Source organism: Amblyomma mixtum, chromosome 8 (assembly GCF_055824585.1).
Source record: "Amblyomma mixtum isolate Tamu chromosome 8, ASM5582458v1, whole genome shotgun sequence".
Classification (NCBI taxonomy): Eukaryota; Metazoa; Arthropoda; class Arachnida; order Ixodida; family Ixodidae; genus Amblyomma; species Amblyomma mixtum.
Window position 1 is genome coordinate 76,752,392 of NC_143019.1, and position 25,910 is coordinate 76,778,301.

General features: G+C 46.9%; 1 pseudogene across 1 annotated transcript in view; it reads right to left on the reverse strand.

Annotated features, from left to right (window-relative positions):
• The window catches only part of LOC149333068 (uncharacterized), a 51,199-nt pseudogene that overhangs the window by 20,028 nt on the left and 5,261 nt on the right, over positions 1–25,910 (reverse strand). Inside the window, exon 2 of the transcript XR_016285287.1 lies at positions 25,772–25,879. The product of XR_016285287.1 is annotated as an uncharacterized LOC149333068 (transcript). The remainder of the gene's footprint in view (positions 1–25,771; positions 25,880–25,910) is intronic.

Consider the following 25,910-nt stretch of genomic DNA (forward strand, 5'->3'; position numbering starts at 1 on the left):
CACAAACGAGGCAGTACAAGGGGATATGGGCTGGGCATCGTTCGAGGCACGGGAAGCTAAGAGTAAAATACTATATGAAGAACGCCTGAGGAAATTGGACGATAACAGATGGGCAGCTAAGGTATTTAAATATTTATACAGAAAGAACGTTGACTCACAGTGGCGGAAAAGAACTAGAAAACTAACCAGTAAGTATGCCGGTCATGAGGACGGAGAAAGAAAGAGCATTAAACGACAGGTTAAAAACGCGGAAGTTAAAAATTGGATGAATTCAATGGAAAAGAAACATAGTGTAGAACTATATCGATTCTGGAAAAGGCAGATCAGGAAAGAATTTTTCTATGATAACTCAAGAGGCAGTGCCCTACTTTTTGAAGCTAGATCAGGGTGTCTTAGAACGCGCAGCTACAAAAAGAAATTTAACGAAGAAGATGACACATGTGCAGTGTGTGGTAGATCTGTGGAAACAATTGAACACCTCATAATCAAATGTGATGGTATCCATCCGGATGTCGATGCAGGCACAGTCGCTCTTTCTGAGGCCCTAGGGTTTAAAGATAACAATGGTCATGTAAATAAATCTGCAGTGGAAGTCAGCAAAAAGCGATTGGAGGATTGGTGGCTGAAAAGCAGAGATGTGGCATAAGGTTAGAATAGTAGGAAACCGTAGGCAAAGGTGATGGAGAATCTTAATGAGAATTGCCAACACAGTAAACAAAAAAAAATAAATAAAGAAAAGCTGAGCATGGTGGCAATTGCCACCACCCCGTTTCAAAGGGGGCGCTCCTATCCATCCATCCATCCATCCATCCATCCGTCATTCAGTGTGTGGTGTAGGATCTTTGATGGAAGAATAACTGGACCCGTATCCCTTGAAGACACGCTCACTGCACAGTGGTACTTGAACGACAACTTGCGAGGCTGAGTCGAAGATTTTCGCTGCAACCTTCCTCTCGTACTCCTAGTGACGCCTTGGCTCACAGCAGTAGCCTGGCACAGGCTTGCCTTGACAAAGCCTTTGAAGACCAGTGGGCCGGACAACATTGACCAATGGCCTGGCCTTCGAGACCACCTGACTTGACTCCTCTGGGCTGCTGCTTGTGAGGTTATGTGAAGGATTGTGTGTACCACATCCCGACAACTACGCCACAGGCACAGAAGGCACAGTGAAAGTCTGCAGTGAGATACTGCCTAATGTCATCAGGAAGGCTACAGTGAACATGCTGAGAAGGTGCCAGTGCTTCACTGTCGCAAAGAGTGGCTTATTTGAGCGCAATCTTTAGGCAAATATCATTGTGAAAGACTTTCTGGAAGCCTTGTGTGCACAGAGTCTGTACAAAGCCCCTTTGAGATCTTAAAAAGCCATGCACTATGAAATTAAAAATATCCTGTCCACGAGAATGTTCTGCTATCTATGCAATGCAAGAATGCTGTAGCTTGGAGAATGCAATAACTTAATAAAAGCTTGTTGGCGAGACAAGGTGTCAAAATTTACAGCTGTGCAATCTCACTACAAAGAGAAAAAAGCCACCTGTGTCGTCCCTCACAATATATTTTCACAGTTTCGCCATGTTTCACACATCCTCAAAAGAGACAGACTTGCAGCGAAATCTTAAGAAGATCACAGATATGTGACCTACAGTGATCAAGCATACACCTTGCGGTCACCGCTTTACAAGCCCTTTAAATGAGCCATCCTGCAACTACACAAGGCTATGAGCACTGTTCAGCAAGCCATTGTGCAGGGCTCTGGAAGAGTAGCTGATGATTTTTCTTTTCTCGATTATCACAAAAATCAGAAGCTCAGACAGCAACAACTGGGCCAGATATACAAGGCTGCTAATCTGCTAACCAGCTTCCGCACATGCTTGTATGGTAGTCAGGTGTTTACCTATTCTGACGTCTGCCTACATGAACTGAGTGGGTACCTTGTACCATTTGAGACATAGGCGTCACTGTAAAGCAACATGGTGCAAAGTTACTACACAATGCACATAGCACAACCAAAATCATTGCCTTTTCTCAAAAGCCCATTTCAAAGAGTAAATCGCTTGCCTAGTAAGAACCCTCCAGCATCCTGGCATATTGCCACACCACTAACCCCTTTAGTGATGCCATAACGCGGCCGAACTGTCATATCTGGCATTTAGTAAGCCTTGGGCATTCCAGGGGCAAGAGAATTGTAGTCTTTCTCGAACTCCCTGCTGTCTTGTGCATCCCAGCACGTGTAAGTAGACCTGCCTTGAGTACGTCAACCGTCCGTGACATATTTGGTGGAGCAGCTGGGTAGTTTCCCATGTATGTTGACTTCAAGGACACGCTTGACGCCAATTCTTAACGCATGGTCTCAACACCCATCGACAAGGCGAGCCACCATCCATGAGGCCTACAACTCGAGTTGGGGACACTGACAACACTGGTAAGGGCCATGACGTCTACCACGGGGTAGCCAGACAACCCAGCATTTTGGGAATGCTCTGCCATTTGCCCTTCACGCACCTCAGTCACCACCATCGTTCTACAGTGATAGGTTCAAAGTAGAAAACTGGTCGGCCAGCTTTGACAGTGTGGTGGGCTTCAACGAGTGGGCTGGCGAGTGTATATTGCACGTCTACTTCGCACTGCACTCAAGGCCGCAGCACCCGAACGAGAGTGTCGTTCACGAGGACATGAGGACATGATGCGACTCTTCAACTGGGCCAACCCTGCTATGCCCAAGGCTTGCCAATTGCCAGATAACACAGTTCGGCTATGGTACTGCACCACTAGAGGTGTTAGTAGTGTGTCGATATTTACACTGCAGGAGTTAAGACACGACACAAACTCATGAGATAGGTGTGAGGTGAAAAACTGCGCACAGCTAAGGAAACAAGCTCAAGATAAGAAGCTTCTGACAAGGTGTCCATGCTTTCAAGCAGTCTTCAATTGACCATGCTGAGACACTTGACAGAGAGCTTCGATACACTGAGTTTCTCTGTTTTAGCAGCGATGCATGACCAAAAGGGATGCCGGCCAACAGTACATTGAAAGAATACTGGTCTTTTAGATGATCTCCTCCAAATGTGACTGTTTCAAACGGAGCACAAGGTAGAACACTTGTGAAAAATATCACTTCAATGCCTTTTAACCTCTTCAAGTCACTTCCCAAGAATTCACAGAATACTGATTGTGTACCTAGGACCAAAATGCAAAACCCTTTTGCTGCAATAGTCAGAGAGGTGGATATCAGTGCCTAAAAGCTGGAAACAGAAAGAAAGCATTCTCGGGGAATATCCAAGAGATGGCTCACTCCTTTGTGGCTAACTGCGCGCTATTAGTGCTTCAAACCACGGAGGAGCAGACTGGTTCCAAAGCGAACCATCTCATGGATACAGCCCCTGTTAATGACTAAGCAACACTACGCTACTGGTCAACACCAAAGCCGAGCACACCAGGGGTGGAATGAGGGCACTTAAGCCTACTTACGTGGAGGAATGTGAAAGCATGCGTTTTGAGGACAGGAAAGTATGCAGTAGCTCTCAAATCTCGACATTTCAGTAGACAACTCAGCCACACTTTAAAGCATGCAACTGAAGGCGCATATGTCATCCCTCCAAACCCCTGTTGCAAGCTAGTCTTCAACTTCACATCTCGACATCTCGGTATATACCTCGACCGCACCTTAAGGGAAAATGTAGTCTCAGAAAGCATGCAATTGAAGGTGCACATGTCACTAGTCTGAAACCCTGTCACAAGCAAGCCTCCAAATTGACTAAAACATGCAAAGAGAAACGTTAAGACACCACCCGGAATGCTGTGCACGTTTTCTCACAATTTTGGTGAATGTATTCCGGAATGCTGCCACCACATAGAAGTCAACCAGCGATGACATCGCTGCGACATCTGTTGCTCAAACCAGCGTCAGCGCCTTGGCAGACATGGTTCTGCGCTACGCATGTCTAACATTTCTCCTCTGTGCTGTCTGCATGAGGAAGCGATTGTGAATCAGCTCTGGTGTGTCATTCTCCCTCTCTAAGCTATGCAGCATTGTGTCTCGCATGCCAGCAGCCCAGGTTCGATTCCCACCCATGGCCTAATTTTCTTTTATTTTTATACAATTTTTTTTCAGTCCAATGTTTCACGACGTAATATGACTAATGTTGTCACAGGGGATCAACTTTCGGGGACACATTTTGCGGACAAAAACAATCAACGCGGCGGCATAGAATCAGCTGATGTGTACAAAGCTTCTACTTTGTGGTTCTATGGCAGTATTACAGCATGATTAGTTACGCTCGAGGTTACTTTGTCTATGAAGAACTTAGCAAACTGGCACTCGGTCCGGGAGCTGTTCAAAATTACAATATGGTAAGTAGATTTTGTCTTAGATGCCTTCACTGCGTGTGCTTCGGTACGTGCCGAAAACGTGCCAGACTGACCCAACTTATTATTGCTTGCTCTTTTACTAGTACCCGCAAGCAAACTGCAATATGTGCAATGAGAGTGCTAAACGAAAGTATTGGCAGTTTATGTTCTGTTGTCTCTCATTATTAGGCGCCTTACAAGAACGTGACTATCGAAAACCTACTGAGCAGATAGCAGAGTGAAAATGTTTTGAGTGAATAATTTGCTGTTGAATAAACACTCATTGGAGGAAATTTTTGTGTTTGATTACAAATGGGGACAGTCTATTCACTTTTCACTCATGACATCTTTCCGTAAAATCTGCTGGACAGTAACATTAGTTAAATATTCCTGCTGTGACAAAGCAAAGAACATGAAAATGGTGCCAATGTGGACAAAAATCTCCCATGGAACAAGAGCACAGATCATTGAATTGATCGAACAGCATCCATAACTGGCGAGGGATTCTACTGAGCTCTTGCCACGTATCACTGATGCCTGAAACAGGCAGCTTTGGGAAGAAATAGTTACCACGCTCAATGAACACAGGCCGGCTCAAGGAAGACGTTCTGTTGGAGCAGGGCTTGGGCAAAAATGGTGTATGGTTTCCGCACTGAATCTGTGCGCAGAAACGCGGAGATATAGTTGGGTAAACTGTACTTACATAGAGTTATGCATGTCATTAAAGGGAAACAGGAGGCTGCCTGATATTGGGGGCAGAGTTTTGCACGTGGCTGGCATCAATGGCATTAATGGGGTCTCGCCCAACATGTTCGCTGACACAGAAGTGAGCGACAGCTCTCTGGTAAAGCACTGAACTGCTGTGTGCATGGCCTGTGTTGCAACTTGTGATTTACTTCTTGTATGTGTTGTTCTAGTCTTTGGGTTAAATTGTCAACTGTTTGTATTACGTTATTGAGTTTCTGGATTGAAAAACGATTGTTTCTTACCATAATCAGGACCCCAAAGCTGTGTCATTAACAGCTCAGAAGCCAAATGAGCAGACTGAGAAGTCGAAGGCGAAACCTCTCCCTCTGCTCCCTCCTAAGAAATTGCTTCCCGACTCCCGGAGGAAGACTATAAAATCATCTACAGACCAACGGATGGAGAAGACATCACGCGCTACATTGAGAAATCCATCAGTCAAGCGATAGTATCAGCGAGCAGCATCACCGCGACCAAGGCTGATAAAGACAAATCTAGAACTAACTCTATAAAGAATGTGTTCACTATATCGACGCCGGTGCAGGCAAATGCACTACGGTACGTCGCAGTCAAGCAAATCGAGACTGAAAGCAAAGACATCGTCATGATGTCGTACATCACCCCTCCGGACAGGGCCTTGCAGGGCACAATCTACTGGGCTTACGATGGCGAAACTCAACAAGAAATGACGACAGAATTTTGAAAAAGAAACCCAGAAATTGTCGAAGCACGAACCATGGGAAGAACATCAAAGTCCCTCCTGCTCCACTGCGACGTGAAATGCCAGATAGCACCGTATACTTCGGAGTCCTGTACCCAGTCTACCCCTTCATTCCAAAAGTAGAGGCGTGTATGAACTGCAGAAGAGTCGGACACAGAAGAGACGTATGTCCGGAGCTACCGAACAACGGTGCCCGTACTGTGGCAACCAGCACCTCAAGGAAGAAATCTGCGACCCAGTCTGCATTGTCTGCGGAGGAGGGCGCCACACAGGCGATAACAGCTGCAAGAAAAGATTTCAACGACGCCACACGAAAACGTCGGAGCACCAGTCAAGATCAAAATCCCGGACCAGCGACGACCCAACATCCACCCAAAGGAAGGACCGCTTGAGCTCCTTCCCGCCCTTGGGCAGCGGATGCACCAGCTGCAATGGAGGTGGTAGCAGCACCAGCAGCCGGATTCGGAGCCCCGGACCGAAACAGGTGAGCTGGGCAGGACTGGCCTCTCGCGGAAAGGGGATGGAGCTGCAGTTTTTACAGTCTTACAGTCTAAACATGATCAAGAAGTGACTCGCGCCTCATCTACCACATGGCAGGATATGTCGCCAGGAAATTTGTGAAAAAAACTGGTTGTGATGCATGTCGCACTCTTCTGCTTGTGAGCACTGCAGAGGAAAGGTCAGACCTGCTCTCTGGTTCTACCAGCTTCGCTGACATAGGTGGACTGCTGTATCCATCCAAAGAGCTCTCTCAGTTCATTAACTACTTAGAGAGTGCCTTTACAGGCTGCTTCAACATGAATCAGTTACACACTGACAGCATTCTGGACGTGCTGTCACTGCTCAGGACCAGAACAAAAACAACTGGATGCACAGTCCATGAAGGTGAAGTAAAGTGCAAGGCTGTGAAGTTTTATATTGTAACACGGCTCCACTTCCTGATTAGCGGCCTAAACAAATCAAATGATGAAAGGCGTCAAAGGATGAAGCACCTAAAAGTGCGCAGGTGCCTGTGATGCTGACAAGCAGTACTGCTTGTTGCATTCGCAAAATAAATATTGACGGTGTTTTGCATCAATTGGCCATTACTTTCAAGTTGCACTTGCCAGCAGTGGTTTATAATACACATCATTCCTGTCCAATTATTGACATGTTTCACGGCCTTTTATTGCCATAACCAAAAACGTATTCATCCTTGCACAACACTAAAAAAATATTTTGCTTGTACAACAGAACTTTGGTCAGTGATAGCCTGCCTGCTCACAACGAAAAAGTTCACAGAGAAGTAAACTGAGCGCTGAGTGGTGTTCGAATCCCAGTCTTGCACTCAGCTGTTGCGATTTGCGCATGCGGGGGCCCTTGAGTGCTCCGACTTTGCAACATTTCTCGACTCTGCGATTCCAGACTTTCATTTGGAAGCGCGAAATCGCGCCCAAACGCATTCCTGCGCTCCGTTTTCGTGCACGTCCATGCATTCCGCGCAATTTTAATTCGTTTCCGCGCTGACACCATGCTGTTTCGTGATTCCGCTGCTTAATACACATTATCTGGTTAAGGACTTTTTTATTACCTTTGCATGACGACAGATATTTCATCAGTATTCGAAGAACAAAAGTTTGCTAATGGAAGACTCCGCGTAAACTGCCAGGCCAGACATACACACGAACTTGTGGAGTGCGCGGCAGTTGCAACTCGCCTGACGCGCACACAGAGGGGACGATCAATTTCTGTTTTTTTGTGGAGACAGCGAATGCAAGCGTACCGAAACACCTCGGGGACCTATCTTGTGCCGCACTGCGCCAATGACCGCCTGTTCGAACAAAAAGAAGCAACCCGTACAGGCAAGACAAGGTGAAAGGGCTGCAGCGCACAGCTTGCGCCGCGCCCAGCCAACCCACTTCGATCAGCGCCCCTCTTGTGGGTGGACGGCGCAGCTTTTCTTGTCCAGAGTGGAAGCCGGTCGGTGGGGTAGGTGGGGGTACAGATCCGGATGCGAATGCGACGCCTGTTGCCCTAATTAGGTGACATCCAGTGAAAGCAAGGATGAAGTGGACAGGATAGTTGTATCTCCTAGGCATCAGACGGAGGCCGAGGTAGCAATTGTAATCGATCCTGAGCTAGAACTTCCCCCTGGCGAGCGGTTTATCAACATCACCATCGCGGCCCAGTATCGTACACGTTCAGCAGACTGCATCCGTGGTCTCAGGCATAGGGACACCTACAGGAACAAACTGGAGGCGGAACGAGAGCAACGTCGCAGGTTGGGAGTAAGGCCCTCTGTGGCTGCTCGGGTCCCAGCCGCGGCCCTGCCAACAGTCATTCCTCCTTGCTCATCCCCTCCAAGAATTCCAGAGGTGAATGAAATACCTACCCTGGAGTTCCATGCCTACCCTGGAGTTCCAGGATGTGTTTGAGGTACTGTCCAAATATCAGCTGCACTCCTCTGGCTTAGCCTCAGACATCTGTAACGGCCCACTAGCCACTTCCGACCTGTCACTAATATATGATATATGAGAAGCATCCCAGAGAATCTCAGAAAAGGTTTCATAGGAGGTTGTATGCATATCATCAACAGCTTTTTCGTAAGGGTCCTAAGGTGTTTTTGGACGAGCTGTGTAAGGATTACTCGCAAGGTCCACCCATTCCTCTCTCAGACATTCATTGTCAGTAGGACCTGCTATTCCAGAGCCCCTCTCCACAGGTCGAATGGGAAGGTGTCCCTCCGGATATTCTTCCGAGGGATGCTCCTTGCTTCACCACCCGTGAGGTGTTGACCTGTTACCAGGTCATGAGGGAGGGGTCCTCCCCTGGCCCTGATGGTCTTACTGTGTCTGAGTTAGGGAAAATACCCATGGAGAAAATAACGATAGTGCTAAACAACTTCTTAATCACACATAGTCTACCTGAGGAGCTCCGCCTTTCCCGGACTGTTTCCGTTCCCAAAACAGACATTCCTTTATCGGCAGGAGACCTGCGGCCCATTACTATTAGTTTTGTTTGGGTAAGGTTGTTTTCCAGACTAATATGTTTCGTTGTGGTTTCACTGGAATCCAGCTGAAATGGCGCATGATTGCCCAGAGGATGACCTCAATGGTGAGTGATTTCTAGACTTGCATTGTAGTGCTGTGACAAGTGATGGTTGGCAAAAAGCCAGTAGTGTATATATGTTACCCATGCCCTTCGAGGGAGTTTGATAAAGTGCTACTTTCATTGTATCATGAAGAGAGTGAAGTGTTCGCTAAGCGAAGTGCCCATTCGGCAACGACACCAAAGAACAGCAGAGGATGTTCACGATGAACTAGAAAACTGGCAGTTGTCAGTCTTGACAATGGTTGTGGCAGCAAATTTTGCGCGATAGGAGCAGAACAGGATCAAGATGCATTTTCATCACGTAATGTTATTTTGTCCTCTTTATAGGCGCCAGCCGAGGATGCGGATGAAAGCCGCAGTTCTCAATTGTTGGATTTTGGCACCGCTAGCAGCACCTCTGACACAAGAAGTGCAACGCAAAAGTTGTTGCAATTTCTGACAATGAGGAGTTGGTGGTTCATGAAGATAGGATGACATCTGAGTCCGGTGCCGCTACTCAATGTCTAGAGCACGACTTGCGTGTATGGGCTATTAATAGCCAATTGACTGCTTCACACCTGCATTCTTTGCTTACAGTGCTGAAGCCATACCATCCATAGTTACCCACGGATGCTAGAACGTTACTAAAGACGCAGATGCATACTGGTCCAGCAGTGATGACCGATGGTCATTACCACTACTCTGGAATTTTTCGTTCTCTGGAAGAACATGTGCACGTTCCTTAAAGGCCGGGATACATGCGACATTTTTTTCAACATTCGCGCGGCAGAAAACAGCGCGGCGGCGCGACGCCCGGCTAGAGATACATGGAGCGTTGAAGCGGCGGCGCGTCGCCGCGTATCCCTCGACGCGAAAGCAAATGTGATCAACAAGTATCAAACACCACTGCGCAGGAAGGCCTGTGAGAACAGCGACGCTGACCATCCTGTTAAAATCAGGAAAGTTTCACTTCGACGCCACTGTACAAATTTTAGCACGCGCGCTTAAGTATCTATAAAGATTTGCGTGCTCGAATAGATGCCGTAGCGTACCTTTGGACGCCCGCCCAGCCGCGGACACCAGCGGCTGCGGTTTTCTTCGACACATTCGCTTCAGGGAGGGAGCGTAGGCATTCTGATCCAAGATTCGGCCGTGTTCTCCAAAAAAAGCGACATTTCAAGTCTGATGAAGCGTTTATTTTCACGACAATAACATTTCCGTGCCAAAAACACTGCGTAGCTCGACGGCCATGGCGGCCATGTTGGTGGCGGCAGGCAGAGGACCGGAAGAGCGGGCTTTCTGCGCTGCTATTGGCTCACCAGACGCCGTGCGTCAAAATCTAGCCGGTCCTGATCGACGGCGGCGGGCGTTTTTCTGGCGTCAAATCTGCGCCGTCGGGCGAAAATCGACGACTCGCCGCGGTAAAAACGCTCCATGTATTCCGGCCTTAATGTCTGCACTTTGTGCGAGGGCATTATACCAGTTCTCATGCATTCTACTGGAAGATAGCATAAACCCAGCGGCATTGTAAGCAAAGAACCAGAGTTTATTCTTTCACTCGAAATTGACGTTGCATCATGCCTAATAGTTGTCTTTGCCCTCTCATTCTCAATCAGATGTACTCTTATAACCAACGTTAATGGGACTGTGCAGCGATTTGCACCAAGGGTAAGAAAAGCGAAATATAGATTGGTATTCAATCACCCTTCATCATCATCAGCTGGACTATACCCACTGCAGAGCAACAGCCTCTCCCATATTCCTCCAATTAACCCTTTCCTGTGCTAGCTGCATCCACTTGACCCCTGCACCCATCATCCCACAGAAGTTTGTGGTCTACCTTATGTAGCACAGGAAGAATCGGCCATTAGCAACGTTGCCTTTCAAATTGTGCACAGCAGTGAGGCTGAAAAAGACTATAGGCTGACTCTGCCCTCTTCGCTCGGTTTACTTTTTCGGCCACCCACCATGGCACAATAGAGGGAAGACAAAGGGAGTGATGTGCCACCACTTCCAGCCGGCTACGCCTTCATCTACAAACGCCCTTGTGGTTTTAAGCAAGTCAGTGGCAGTCCCCACAGCTGGCACCAGTAGGTCCGCTTGTCGTAAGGCAGGATTCAAGCGAGACAGCAGCATGGCCATCGCTGTGAAATATGGGAATGGGAATTTTTGTTTGTAAATTCTTGGCTTGCTTTTGAGGACTTTTAGGTGGCATGAATAATCAATGCCTTATAGTAATGAATGCATTTTTTAGCCACTTTCAGAAAAATTTGTTGCTCAGGCCTTTAAAATATGCATATAGTACCAGGGAAGGGCAGCTTTTTTTTTTCACTTCTTTGGTTTGAGCCAAGTGACTGGACATAAATTCTCTGTACAGAGCTGTCCACTGTCTCTGTTCATTGAGGAGTGTACAAGATTTGTTATTAGAGGTGTGTCCACCAAGATGCTTATATTAGGAAATTTTCGGTTTTCTTTCTTTTTGCAGGGATGCAGCTTCGCTTGTGACATCATCATGAATTAGAAGAGACCATCATCGCGAGCAGCTGGAGGCCACCAGGGGACAAGCATTTTCTAGACGTGCTATATTGTTCAGGCAAATGTTGACAGTACTTTAAATTTGTAGTTTTCCAGCGCAATGGCACAAGGCCATAGAAGGGTACCTGAAGAAAACAGCGCAGCAACAGGGACAAGAGAGAAGATGAGACAGGTGCTGACTAGCAACTGAACGTTTATTGAAAAGGGACACATAAAATATGCTCCGTTTACAACCTAGAGCACGCATGGTCTACACCAACAACTCTGATAAGCTGTCAGCTTCAGTTTTGGTGGTCAGCTACAACAGTTCGCAGTCATGAACGAGGACGGATGGGGTCCGCAACACATGCGTAAGCACCCCATCCGTGCTCGTTCATGACTGTTACCTGTTGTATCTTGACCTCCATGACTGAAGTTGATAGGTTATCCGTGTTGTTCGTGCAGCTCATGCACCACTCTTGGTTGTAAAGGGAGTATACTTTATGCGTTCCTTTTCAATAAACCTTCAGTTGCTAGTCAGCACCTGTACCGTCTTCTCTCTTGTCTCTGTTGCTGCGCTGTTTTCTTCAAGTATGTACAAATTCGCTTATCTCGCCGTTTTACTAAAGTTGGGAAGAAGGATAAAACATGGCGCTCACTGACAACTGGTTATTTAATGATGCAGACACTACTTAAATGCCCTCAGTCCAGCGCAGGCGCACACCGTACAAGGAAAAAGGAACATATCACAACTTTATCACAAAAAAAACCGTTAAAGAAACACTATTTCTATGTTATATAATGATGGGGGGGGGGGCAAGAGGGGGTGGTTGCGCACCCCTGGAAAATCACTCACTCGAACCATGAGTGATGGCCGCACGCCAGGGGCGGCGGTGCGCTCAGCCAAAAGGGTAAAAGCAGCCCTGCTTCCACGCATTGGGGCACATCTGCAAAGTGCCGCGTCCGGGCACGCGTCGTTCAGCTGTTTTCAAACCACGCCACCGTTAGCTCTCCTGAAGGGCAACCTGTTGCAGACATACAGCGGCACCGGCGAGCATGTGTTTCAAGCCATCTTGAGATGGGTGTCTGTTTCTTTGATCTCTAGAGAGATAGTGACACGGAGGCAGACAGTGCACAGGGCATCTTGTTTTCGCCTTCGTCGCTCGCTATAATCAGGATACGTTAGTACGCCGGCCACCGATGAACTCTTCAGGAGGGAAGGACAAATCAGCCGTGTCCACCCCCGCTTTGTCGGGCTGCTCAGGGGCAAGCGGGCGATGAGTTGGTGCCGCCGCCACTCGCTGCCTCCTCCGATCCACGGGAGAGCGCACTTCGGTAGAAGCGCTGCTTTCAGCATCTTCGGCAAAGGGGATTAGCTGCTTTTGTTCACGGCGACACCGTCTCTAGAGGCGTCCCCACACCAGCGTTCCTTGCGTCTGCTCTGAAAACCAGCAGCTTTGGTGAACGTAGCCCAATGGCGCCTGCCTGGCTCACCTGTCACCTCTGGCTGTGCCTCCGATCCCAACAGCGCCCATGTACTGTGCGACGTCAGTGCACGGTAAAGAGACCCAGGTGGTCGACATTATCCGGCGCTCTCTACTAGCCTGTCCCTCATAGCCCGAGCCGTATTGGAGCTCTAAACCCCATAAAAACACACAAAACAAATTTTCCGACCGGAGTGGCGAGTGTCCCTTCCCCTCGGAAGTCGCGCAGCGTTTCTTTCACCACCAAAGTGCGCACTTGGGGACATTGCGGCAAGTAACCCCTTGCATGTGCGAGCGTCTCTGTGTTTGTTTGTGCTTCGGTGTTTTTAGTGGCCGGTTGTAAACGGAGCTGAGAACCAAGACAGCGGACGAGAGAACGACGAACGGCGAGCAGTGTGTGTGCGGTTGCTTGACTGTGCAGATGCGCGAGCAAGATCGAGCGAGGTGTATGAAGCTGGCAGCGCGCATTTATCCTGTAAATAAGTTTTCGTTGTATATACAGTCATTTTTATGTTTTCAACGTACACGTTCAACCGTTTTTCCAATCAATGTGCATATATTTTTTAACACTATCAACCACGAGGAACTCCAGAGCCAGCTTTGTCTCACGCGGTCCTGAATGATGGACATTCGACGCTCCTTCAAGCGTCAGCGGTTGTCTGACGAAGCGTTATTCAACTGCGCCCCTGAAGATTCTGGTGTGACATGTGACAACGGTGTAGCATTTGACCAGAGTGATGCAAGCTTTCATCACCAGACAGTAGCCGATGTCGTCGACTCCATAGAAGGAACTCCACCAACAGTGAGCTCCAGTCACGCAGTAAGCCGATATGGTTCCCTTTCTCCTTGCTAGGGATTGAAGTATGGTAACAACAGCAAGAAAACAACTAACTTGCCTCAATAATATGACTTAGAAAAGTTTCTAGGCAAAGCTAAACTCACTGGCATACCGGACTTTTTGAAGTTCCGCCTTCTTACAAAGCCATGGTTGCCAAATGTTACATACGACTTTAAAAAGGATGTAAAACCTAGAAAGAAGCCTTTTCAACACCAATGGCTGGGATATTACGCCCCCTGGCTTGTTCACCGGGGTACTCAAGGTAGTTTATCGCGCACGCTTTCAGTAACTACACAAAAATGCACGAGGCATGGAGGGATCACGTAAAATCCCAATGGCACCAGGAGGCAATGACAGCCTCACACAACATTATGGATGTGATGAAAGGCAAGCAGCCCGTGTGATGAAAGCCCGTTGTACAGCAGCTGAACAGAGCACTGCACGAGCAAGTTAAAAGGAATCGTGAGAAACTATTTCCAATAGTTTCCACCACTGTCTTTTGCGCGACGGATGACTTGCCAATTCACGGCAAGCAGTCCGATAATGGAGTCTTCAATTATCTCCTTGACTTTCGTGTAGAAGCTGGAGATACTCGACTTCAGGAGCCCTTCGCTTCTTCCAAGTACACTTCTGTCCGCGTCCAGAACGAGATCATCACAATCTATGGCGACATCCTGAGAGAGCAGATCGTTACCGAAGCTAACACAGCGTTTGCTTTTTCTTTTCTTGCTGACGAAACTGCAGATATTTCAGGAAAAAAGCAGATGTCTACAGGCGTTCGCTTTATTAACAAGGCGGGAGCCGAAGTGTGCGTTCGAGAGCAGTTTTTGGGATTTGTAGAGCTGGAGCAATTAAACTCCGCTTGCATCGCCGCTGCAATCATGAAGCTTTTGACGAATGCCGGGCTGATTCTTTCGAACCTCGTTGGACAGGGGTACGATGGATGCTCTACCATGGCTGGAAAAGAAGCTGGAATGAACTAAATAATACAGAAACAGTTCCCGGAGGCACTATTTTTCCACTGTGCAAGTCACAAACTAAATCTCGTCATCAACAATTTGAACGACGTCTCTGAAATTCGAAACACAATTGGGATAATCAAACAAACCATAAACTTCTTCCGCGAGAGAGTGCTCCGGAGAAAATTGGTGCCCAACATTCCGATGCTGTGTGAGACAAGATGGTCTGCAAAATACAAGTCTATCAGGATCTTCTCTCAGCATTACGTGGCCATAGTCGAAGCACTCGAGGAGCTCGCGTCCACGGAATCATGCTCGAACGCTGCAACTAGACAACGAGCTTACATCCTCTACTGTGCAACAACAAGCTCATCTTTCATTGTCAGCTTGCTCGCACAGCGCTCGGCTCGAACCAGTTACAAACGTTCTGCAAGGTGTATCCATGGACTTCCATTCTGTGCATGACCACATCACTGAGCTGCATCGTATGTTTCGCGGCCACCGGAGAAACTCTGTAGAGGAGTTCTCTAACATCATGAATGCAGCAAGGGAGGCAGCCAATCACTTAAATGTGGCGATATCTGTACCAAGACAAGTCTCTCGTCAGGCCCACCGAGACAACTACGGGATTCAGTCGCCGGAGGAATACTACCGTGTGACAATATATGTGCCATACTTGGACTCCCTCACTGCTTCTTTAGCTCGCCGCTTTTCTGAAAGCAATGAGAGGAGCTTCAAACTTCTCCAGCTGCATCCATTAAAAATGAAGCACTTGAGCCTGGTTGAGTTCGATGCCCTCACCAAAGAACTCCAGTGCTTTTACGGCATCGGCAACTTCGAGGAAGAGGCCATCTCTTGGTACGAGACGTGGTGCAACAAAACTGGGGACCCATCAGAAATAACTTACTGCGAGCTTCTACATCAGGCCAAGATATTCTTTCCAGGTGTTGCAAAAGCCATTGTGGTGGCTCTGTTGTTGCCAGTTAATACCTGTACTGTCGAACGCTCCTTCAGTACAATGAGGAGAGTGAAAACCTGGCTACGCTCAACGATGACAAACGACAGACTGGACGGCCTTTGTATGAAGAGTGTGCACTGAGAGCGTGTAATGAAGCACAGAAATGAATTTATCGCCCGTGTAATTACGCAATTCACCCAAAAATCCGAGGTGTCTGCAGTTGATGTTCAAGGAAGACAGTCTGAGTGACTGTAGTTGCATGTTTGTGAACATATTGTGCTGTGTGCTGGTCATCAACCCAGGCGAGTCGAGAACCCACATGCAGCAAGACTGAGCACTCTTCTCCATGAAATGATAGTATCTTTTTGCATTTTTTAGTAATTTTAATAGTAAAAACTTTAACAAAATTTTAATTTTGTTAAAGTTTAATTGTTTTATTAATTTAATTCCTTGTTTGTTCGTTGATAAACTGCAATGTATCTCTCCTAGCCACGCTTTAATTTGCTGTTTGTAATTTTTCTTTCTTGTGTATATTTTACTTATTTTTATTTATAAATAAATAAATAAATTTACTCCGCAAATAGGGCCTTTTTGCTGCTAACATACCGCCCCCCCCCCCCCCCCCCCCCAACCCTCCGGTGCCAAAAACCAACCCCCCCCCCCCCTGCGAAAAATTCTGCGGACGCCCTTGAGCCCAGCAAATAACTCTGCTGTTCATAATACCTCTGTCCCTTATTTCTGAATGGCCAACTAGGTTGTACTGCTACTTTGTATATTTGTTGCAAGTTTCTGCACAAAATGAATGTCTTATATTTGTGAAATACAAAGTCCAGTTGGAGCACTATTGTTTCAAGGTGCACTATTGTTGTGTAAATAGTTTACTGAAGTGTTTTATGTTTTCTAACATGCAAAGTTGAGAGGTGCGTGTGCATTTTCATGCTATGATAATGTGCCTAGTAACTGTTCAAAACATTAGCACTAGTTCTTGTTCCTCAGTAGCACACATGTGTGCTGTTCCTTTTTTAGATTGTTGCAAGTTTTATTATAAAGTAATTAAATAAATCATATCTGTGAAAATGTAAGCCCACATGGTGCATTTTTCAAGCCACGCCAATGTGTTCGTGTAAATGTTGAGTATATTATAAGTCTGCTACCTTTTTCTAAATTATATTTCTGTCTATATAAATAAACCATTCTAATTATCAGAATAACTATGTGCGGTGGCATCTTTAGGTCATGGCAGCTTGTAGCATCTAAATGATAGGTGCACTGATAGAGAGGTGATGAATATTACATTTAAGGATTTATTTAGAGTAAGCAGTCTGGAAAGTATGGAAAAACAATGTGTTGTGCAGTGCAGTCTTGCAAGCATTTGTATTCTATAGCACAGCACCGCATTACTGTGTAGCAAGGAGTAATGTTCAAGTGCTCATTCTTGTGACGTTAAACTGCTGTAACCATTGTGGTATCACGATACCATTGCACACTGTTCAGCCTTTCAAGAGATCACTTTATTGAGCAGCAGCAATTGATAGGTGAAATATTTCAGTAATTTAGAATGCTGTCTGAAAGCTTCTGAAACATTATGACAGCACTGCCGCAATACTGCAGCAACATTGCCGTGGGAATGTTGCATGTGTGCAGATAAAAAGTTGTATCAACATTAAGAAAATGTTGTAGCAATGTTGCATTAATATTGTCTCCAGAAGTTGCTTCAACATTGACTGAAAGTTGATGCAACATTGGAGCAATATTGTCTCAACGTTGTCTTATGTATGTTGCGTTAACCTCATGCAAAGGCTATGAGCATGTCCGATCAAGAGGCCTTTCCAAGCTCCCGTGCTGTACCACACTACAGAAGTATGTTGGTCAGTAAACAGGAGAGGTTGGGGCAACAGCTTTTATAAAAGAACGTCCTCGTATGGAGTATCACAGCCTGAGCGTGCCACAAGTCGTTTTGATCGCCAATCATTGACGAAATAGCTAAAGCGCAAAAAGTGATCTATAACCGGCCAGTCGATAAGGTTTTTGGTCTCAGACATTGGCTTCGCACAGCATGGAACAACAGGCCCTCAGCTGGCCAATTGCCTGTTGTGTTTTGCTGTAAGAGGCTTGTCAACACCTTACATTATGCAAGTCAGCTATTTTTTCACCCGCTGTCTAAAAAATGACAAGCTTCATTCCACGACTATGGAAGTCATGCAGTCAGTTGAACAAGTTTGTTTTCGTGTAGCAAGAACTGTTACAGACAAGCACCAAACTAATGTTGTCCTGTTCAAGTGTCTTTCTGAGGACGGTGCATTGGTTCATGCGGTGCATCACCCTTTCAGGGAAGGGACCCATTTTTTCTGGCCTTTGACCAAAACCACTTGACCAAAAATCTTTGCACCAACTTCCTTGAAAGAGAAATGGTACATAAGGAGGCGAGGTCATTTGTGGTGGATTCTACATGAAGAAACTTTCTGATAGTGAATCCCAACTCCTAGTTAAGCCTGTAATGTTCCTAACACGGGCTGATGGTGAGCCAAACACCCTTGGAAAAATGAAGGTGTGCAGGGCAACAAAAATACTCTATCAAATATTCATAGCTGCCCTCCAGTTCGTCGGAAGACCCATAATGCCATCCTGACGCATGCGAGTTTCAAGACAGTTCTGCCACAGTCACCCTTATGAGGATGACAGTGATAGTGAAGTTGTATTCCTTGCACAACATTGCCTCCGTAAAGCCATGAAGACACAAGAACTTTTCTATCCGCAAGACGACAAACGACTCTCTTGGTTAGAGCTCGACTTCATTTGCCATGCTGAGGATATTCAGATGTAAGGAGTCAGATCTGCTAGCGGGCGCCATTTTCATGTTTTCTATTTGTTTCTGTGAGGACCGTCCGTCTTTTTTTTTTACGAGCGACGTGGTGCGTGTCTTTTCCCCCTGCACGAGAATCGGTGGGCAAGAGCTGCGGCGGTGCGCGCTGTGCCCCGAAGCAGTGTTCCCGTTTCGGAGGGACAGCCGAGGCTCGGACGCGGGACCGCTCCCACCCCCCGGCGTTTCTTGGAAGAGAGGCTCTTGCACGTGTTCGTCTTTTCTCTGTGTGTTTACGTGTTTTCTGAGCGTATTTGTGTGTTTGTAACTGTGAGAGTGTCAACTTTGACACATAGCAGATCCCCCTTTGTGGGGCCCAGAAAAAGACCGGGAAACGAGCGAGACGGGTTTTGTGTGGCAGTGTGTGTCCGAGCGTGTGCGCAAGCGGTGCGTTGAGCGAACGATGTTCTTAGAGTGTGTATAAGTAGGGTTTTGTACATTGTATATATATTAAACTTGCACATTCTTAAGTGTAATTTATAGTCCGTCTTTCTATCTACATATATAAATATACCTTCATTCTTTATTAGCCGAATAAGCTAATATACTTCAGAAGTGGGATTCTTCAACCTGCGTGGGATCTCTCAACCTGCGCGGCATTATCCACCTGCACGGCATTTTCAACCTTCACGGGATCTTCAACCTTCACAGGATCTTCAACCTTCAAGCAAACCTATGCAAGTGTGAAGAACGACGAGATCGACTACCCCTAAACTCGACGAGCGACGATGCTCTACGGAACAGCGGGACGTGAGTGTGCGAACTAAGCGAATTACCCCGAGCAGACTGATCATGTTCGTCGCCGAAATTGAACGATTTTAGCTAGTGAACGAAATTTCTGTTTCAAGAATAACTGTGCACACATTTCAATGTACATCTAATTTTGTCGGACTACCCAGTGTTTAAGTTGACTTGATATAATTGTGCGTAATCTTGCTGGTTACTGTGTTTTGCCTCTTTACGTTCGATGTTGTTTTAAGTTTAATTCTACTCAAGCTAGCGCAAATCGCCTCATTTTGTTTGTGTGCTTAACATGTGTTTTGAAAGTTTTCTCTTGTTTTGAATCAGAGTGTGACGGATGTAAATTTCTGATTGTTGAACTGTAGTTAAAAGGAGAGATATGGCTGAAGGAGAGAGTACGCCTTCTATGGCAGATTTGTTAAAGATGGTGAATGAGAAGAATGACATTATCAATGAGCTTCTGCAGAAATTAAGCATACCACCTCGACCAACCGTTTCGACATTCCAGATAATGCCCGACATGAGCAAATCAATCAAAGACTTCTCCGCAGACAGAGACTCAGAATCGGCCAGCGATTGGCTCGAAAGTCTAAATGGGACGGCAACTCTACACAATTGGCCTCCGGAATTTAAGCTCGAAACAGCTAAATCACATCTGTTTGGACCAGCATTAGACTGGTACCGAAGCCGTCATGCGCGCATCAAGTCATGGAAGGAGTTCGAAGATCTCTTCCGCCGGACCTTCATAAGCCAGTCGAGCGCGGCAGATCGATACCACAGAATGAAGGAACGCGTGCAACAGAGAAACGAGAGCACGAGCGCGTATTTTCACGCTAAAGTACGTTTGTGCGCCGAGGTCCACCTGGACTTCAGTGAAACGCGTGAGCAGGTGTTGACTGGCCTGAGGTCGAGTCAGCTGTGCTCAATGCTGATGGGGCGCAAACACGATGATGAGGACGACCTCATTCATGACATCCAAGATTATGAGAGAGTGGAAAAACAGAGACAGGAGCGACGCGTACGTGAGATGGGGTTTGAGACGGGCTACACCCATCCGAAGCGTGTTGTAAGGCAAGGATACCCTGAAGTTCCGAAAGGGCCTACGATGAGGGACACAAGACCACCCCTCCGGAACGACAAGGGGGAGACCAAGAGTTACAACTGCAGCGGATTTGGGCACATTTCCAGGGACTGTCCCGAGCCGAAGCGCGAGGTAACATGCCTACGCTGTGGGCAGACCGGGCACACCCAGAGCCACTGTGGGCAACAGATTACCGTAGTTGAGGAGCCCAGTACTGCACGGCGAGGGCTCCTGCTACAACATGCGACAGTCAATGGGAAGGTGAAATTAATTGGGATGGTGGACACCGGCCGTTCAAGCTGCATAATGTGTGCTTCCGATGCTGCCCGCTGCGGCGTCGAACTCAGAATTGTGTGAGCAGACCGTCCATTATGCTTTCTGATAAAGAAATCTCGTTTTTAGAAAGGAACACTTTAAACCGTCCATTTTAACCCTGCACCTGTACTCTTGTTATTTGTTTTTTGCCATCCTTCATAGATTTTAGCCTGGTTTCGCCTTTTCATTGCTCGCGTCGCCTTTACCTTTGTTGTCTCCATCTTTCACTCTCAGTTTCACAGTTTTAGCCTCGGTGTTTTTCTTAGTTCTTTTCAGCCTACGTGTTTTAGTGGCTTTGCACCTTCATCATTTATTGTTATTACTGTTGGTTCCGCGTCTCATTCCATTGCTGAGTAGGTTGCGCTAGTAATACAGCGTTTTGTTGATGCCCTCTTTGGTGGTATTGGTTTTATCTTCACTTTTAGGATCTTAATCCTCCAGTTTCCCTTTTCTTTTTCCTTGTATCTAGGTATCAATGGTGCATAAGGTTGCACACACTGGTATAGTTTAGATTGGCGCTCTGGCGGGTCGGCGCATCATGTACACGTAACTGTCAATACTTATCGGTTTTTATCCCGGCTGTGTCATGTGGTGGTTGTTTAGAGCGTATAAAGGGTAATGCCCGAAGCGTTTTTCGAATAAAAGTTGGAAGTTCTGCGCTCAGTGCGTGTATGCGTTTTTTCTGTCTCTGTCCGTGTTTTCTTTGCGCAGTTTAACCATGCACACTCAAGGGAAATGTTGCAATGTGCTACCTGGATGACGTTCTGATTCCCGCCGAAAACTGGGAGGACCTAATTCTCAGAGTGAGGAGTGTGCTAGAGGCTTTTAGAGGCACAAACTTCACCCTGCGTCTATCGAAGTGCGCATTTGGAAGGGAAAGCGTCGATTTCTTGGGCTTTCGCCTGAAAGGGGGAAAAGTTCACCCCGGAGAAAAACAAGGAGCGAGCGATCTCAGAGTTTCCCGTTCCGACAAATGTTCATGAAGTAAGAACCTTCTTAGGGCTGACTGGCTTCTTTAGAAAATTTATTCACAGGTACGCGCTCATCGCTGAGCCCCTGACACGGCTAACAAAGAAACACGAAACAAGAAACAGTGTTTCTCAATGCTGAAGCGTTTACTTACAACTGACCCAGTTCTTGCCCTGTACGACTCGAATGCAGAAACAGAGCTTCACACGGATGCCAGCTCAAAGGGACTGGCCGCCATGCTTTTGCAGCGAGGGGAAGGTGAGGATAAATGGCGCCTTGTGTACTGCGTGAGTAAGAAGACGACCGAGGCTGAAAGCAATTGCCACTCATCAAAACTGGAGCTGATAGCCATTTTGCGGGCTGTCGACAGACTGCGGTCCCTTCTACTGGGAATACATTTCACCGTCATGACTGACTGCCAGGCTCTCGTGTACCTGAACGCGCAACGCACGCAGAAGCCCCAAATCGCCCGCTGGTACGACCTAATTCAGGAATTTGATTTCTCTGTGAAACACCGACCGGAAACGCAGATGACGCATGTGGATTCCCTCAGCCGAAACCCTCTGGAACCTGCCGAAGACACCTTGGGTGCAATAACGGATGACAAGCTGGAGGTATTTGCGGTTGGGACATTCGACGACCAGATACTGACTATCCAGAGAGGTGACAAGGAGCTGAGAGAAATAACCAAGATTTTAGGGAAACCGAAACAGGAACGCACAAAGGAAGAGACTGCAAGGGTTGACGGCTACGCACTCGACAACGCTAAACTTGTGAGAACCGACCGTGGAAGCCAAGTTGGCAGGTTCGTCGTGCCAAAGTCGATGAGGAAGGCAGTCGTTGTGAGGTGCCACGACCTGCAGGGACATTTTTCAACTGACAGAACGGTTGCAAAAATCAAGGAAAAATTTTGGTTCCCTAGCATGCACCGATATGTGCCAAGGCATATCGCTCAATGCTTTGAATGCATTTACAGCAAGGTGCTAGGAGGAAAGAGACCAGGACTGCTTCACCCCATCCCACCCGGAAGGCGACCGTTCGAGGCCTTGCATATGGACCATCTGGGGCCTTTCGTGAGGAGTAAGAGGAAAAATCAATTTCGTCGACAACTTGACCAAGTTTGTGAAGATGTTCGCCACACGAGACACATCTGTGAAACATGTTTTCACGCTTTCGAACAACTAATATATGAGAGAGGACTACCGGCGACGGTGATAGCAGACCGTGGGAGTTGCTTCACATCAAAGGAGTTTGATAAGTTTTGCAACGAGAGGACAATAAAACACGTTCTGAACTCCACGCGCCATCCCCAGGCACACGTACAAGTGGAAAGGGTTAACCGCACTGTGTTGCCAGTCGTCACAACACTGATTAGAGATGCTGACTATCGTGACTGGGATGAACGGATAACGCAAGGAGAGAGCTTCATGAACAATGCTGTAAACAAATCCACGAACAAAACGCCGTTCGAGCTACTGCATGGCTACAGGCCAGACTTCTACGCTGCAGCCTTGCAACAGTTAAACGCAACCACAGATCCGCATGAAGACCCAAACGAACTTCGGGCTAACGCTAGAGCTTGGATTTTGAACGAGCAGCACCAGAGCAAGCAAGCTTACGAACGCCGACACTTCCCCGCTTTGCTCTATGAAGTGGAAGAGGTGGTTTTTTACGAAAAGAGCGCCTCAGCAAACGGGAAAACAGACGAAAACAAAAAATGAGATACCGAGGACTGCTTGTTATAACTGAAGTCCTGCCGTCGGACACCTATTGAATTGCTGACTTGGCAAGACGAGGCAAGAAACAATTTGCGACGACTGCGCACGTGTCGCAGCTGATGACAGACAGCGGCACCAGAGATGACTACGACAGTACTTAGGACGAGGAAGATGAAGATAACGAGTGCGATGATGCGGGAGAGACCTGCTTGAGTGCTCGACCGCAGAGAACGCGACGACCTCCCGAAAGGTTTCAGCCGAACTAAGGAACTACAATAAAATAAAACTGCCTGAAAGAGGCAGGAAGTCGCATTTAACCAGTGTTTGTCCTTATTCATCGTCTTTTTGTGCATCTAAATGAGTGTTGCTTTATACCGTGTCAACAAAAAAGTGTTTGATGTATGTCCATATACGTGCACTGGAGTTTATGAAAATCGTACCACCTGTGCTTGTTTGAGTGCTTTTGAATTTCTTTTTCTTCTTTTTGTGTGTGCTTACGTTTAACGAGGGCGTCAAACAAGTCAGGATGCCTGAGTGTTAGCGGGCGCCATTTTCATGTTTTCTATTTGTTTCTGTGAGGACTGCCTGTCCTTTTTTTTTTTTTTTTTACGAGCGACGTGGTGCGTGTCTTTTCCCCCTGCGCGAGAGTCGGTGGGCGAGAGCTGCGGCGGTGCGCGCTGTGCCCCGAAGCAGTGTTCCCGTTTCGGAGGCACAGCCGAGGCTCGGACGCAGGACCGCTCCCACCCCCCGGCGTTTCTTGGAAGAGAGGCTCTCGCACGTGTTCGTCTTTTCTCTGTGTGTTTACCTGTTTTCTGAGCGTATTTGTGTGTTTGTAACTGCGAGAGTGTCAACTTTGACACAGAGCAGATCCCCCTTTGTGGGGCCCAGAAAAAGAGGGGGAAACAAGCGAGACGGGTTTTGTGCGGCAGTGTGTGTCCGAGCGTGTGCGCAAGCGGTGCATTGAGCGAACGATGTTCTTAGATTGTGTATAAGTTTGTACATTGTGTATATATTAAACTTGCATATTCTTAAGTGTAATTTACAGTCCGTCTTTCTATCTACATATATAAATATACCTTCATTCTTTATTAGCCGAATAAGCTAACAGATCAAAACAAAAGCTCACCAAGGAGACCTACGAACCAACATTCATGACGATGAGACCAACAGTGGCACTAATTGAGTACCTCCTTGATCACGTCAAGTTTCTTCTCAGCATAGCCATCTGTGTTTCTTAATAGTGCATTACTTTCTTACTAGTGCATTAGTCCATTACTGTTTCTTACTAGTGCACCAAATCTCTTTTCTTTCCAGCTTACGCTACATAATGACACAGGCCCTAAACAGTGTACTGTATGATGTGAGTTCATGTTAAAGAACTCCGGGTGGCCAAAATTATCCGGAGCCCTCCAATACGGTGCCCCTCGCAGCCCAAGTTGCTTTGGGACATTAAATGCGATGAAACCGTAAAAACATTTCTTACAAGTTGATCACAGCAGCACAGCGTGACAAAACTTCCCAGGCACATGGCATTTTTTAAAGCCCTGTGACACATTCAACGTGGCCGAAACAGTGCTTCTCCACAAGACCCTGCTAGATAAAATTATCACACTGAAAGGAGACGCACGCATCAGCAGCAAGTGAATAAGAACTCTTCTGCTAGCTATTCACAAATGGAACAAGGTGGCTTCTGCAAGTACTCATTGCACAAAGTGAAGCTCCTTGAAGACCATAAAGGAACTGTCCACACAGTACCGCTCGAAGAGAATAGTACGAATATCCTTTGACATTTATCACGCCTAGGTGTATCAAATGAGCCACCACGTTTCAATTAAAGCAAAAAAAGTCCTGATTGTTATTGACAATGGAGTGCGCCTGCAGCCCATGGACCCCGAATTTATTCAGGTCACTGAAAGGCTGTACTGGTTGCAAGTGTTAAGTGATATCTTGTGTTATCAGGTATTGCTGTCTTCACAATTCCAAGAGGCACTTTCCCCCCTCACACCCACTTGCCCAATCAGGAAGGCCAAAAGTTGTGAACAACAAATGTCGTTTCAAAACCTGTAGAGGTTGACACATTGGCACAGCACAATGGTTAGCAACACTAATCAATTCCTGTCCCAGTTTAAATACAAAGACTGAAGACTGCAGTGCAAGAACTCTCTCCACCTTTTTTTTTTATGCTGACAACCTATGATGCAAACTTTGAAATGCAAATTAAACGAATGCATAAATTTTCCCAGGGAAACTATCATAAAGTCACAGCACATGTCACCTCCGTTTTGAACTTCTGTTTGTACAGCGGTTTCAATTAAAAAAGAAATGACGAGCAGCACCTAATAAAATCTAAATTAAGGGCAAGGCTGTGGTGACCCCTGTTCATTAAGAGCCGAATACGATGACCCACTGCCCCGCATACATGTGGTGCCAAGAGAGGGAAAATATCATGGGCTCACTGATCACCATTCCAGATGCGTTCATTCTTCACACCAGAAGGTGTTGGCATCGGGGACACACCAGGTGGGGACACACCAGGTGGGGACTCACCGACGATGCAGCAGAATCTGCAAATAAACGGCAGCTCCTACAACACCT